We start from the raw sequence: 1,236 nt of genomic DNA, 5'->3' as shown, positions 1-1,236 counted from the left end.
ATGAAAGAGAACCTGGAGTTGGGAAGCCATCTGGTCAGTGAAGAATTCCCAGAAGAGGTTCCTCCCTAGGCAGAAGAAATCACTATTCCAGCTGATGTCGCCCCTGAGAGAGCACCAACACACACCTAGATTATTCAGAAGCAGAACAGAATGACGAACAACTTCAAAAAGTACCACAGGCTGATGTCATCTTCATAGTTTATGCTGTTAACAAGCATTCTATTGATAAGGTAACAAGTCGGTGGATTCCTCTCATAAATGAAAGAACAAAAACAGCAGGTTGCCTTTGACATTGGTTGGGAACAAATCTGATCTAGTGGGATATAGTAGTGTGGACACCATCCTTTCTATTAGGAACCAGTACACCGAGATAGAAATCTGCATGGAATGTTCAGCAAAATAAATCTGAAGAACATATCAGAGCTCTTTTATTATGCCCAGAAAGCTGTTCTTCATCCTGCAGGACCCTTCTACTGCCCACAGGAGAAAGAGATGTAGGCAGCCTGTATAAAAGCCCTTACTCGTACTATTTAAAATATCTGATCAAGACAATGACAGCACTCTCAATGATGCTGAGCTCAACTTCTTTCAGAGAATTTATTTCAACTCTCCGTCAGCTCCTCAGCTCTGGAAGGTGTCAAGAATGCAGTCAGAAAATACAGAAGTGACGGTGTGGCTGACAGTGCAGTGACACGGAAAGGCTTTCTTTTTTCACGAACTTTATCCACAGAGGGAGAGTGAAACTACTAGACTGTGCTTTGACCATTTGGTTATGATGATGACCAGGATTTGACACCTGAGTATTTATTCCCAGTGCTTGTAGATCACAAGGTTTATTTGTTTCCCCAAAGAGTTAGGTCACAGGCATATTTGTTTCTCAAAAGCACCTTTGACAAGCATGATTTGCTAGAGGCTGTGCTTTTGTTACCTGATGAGCTAAAAGATTTGTTTAAAGTTTGCCCTTCATACCTTGGGGGCCAGATGTGAATAACACAGTTTGTATAAACTCTGAGATCTTCCCTGGGACTTCCACATTCGGCTTTTTGGCCCCTTGAGTGCGGCTCTTCCTAAGCCTTAGGAGCACCCTAATTAAGTTAATAACAATGTCCCTACCTATATAGTTTAAGTTTACAAAATATGGCTCTCAAAAGAAATTTCAATCACTGTACTGTTGATATTTGGCTCTGTTGACTAATGAGTTTGCTGACCACTGAGCTAGGCTATCATTCAAAATGG

General features: G+C 41.5%; 1 pseudogene; it reads left to right on the top strand.

The window, feature by feature from the left end:
• LOC102760312 lies at positions 1-1,055 on the top strand (annotated as a pseudogene).
• Positions 1,056-1,236: the final 181 nt, after the last annotated feature.

The sequence above is a fragment of the Myotis davidii genome, unplaced genomic scaffold (assembly GCF_000327345.1).
Source record: "Myotis davidii unplaced genomic scaffold, ASM32734v1 scaffold1569, whole genome shotgun sequence".
NCBI classification, from domain to species: Eukaryota; Metazoa; Chordata; class Mammalia; order Chiroptera; family Vespertilionidae; genus Myotis; species Myotis davidii.
This window is presented reverse-complemented; position numbering and strand designations above follow the sequence as displayed.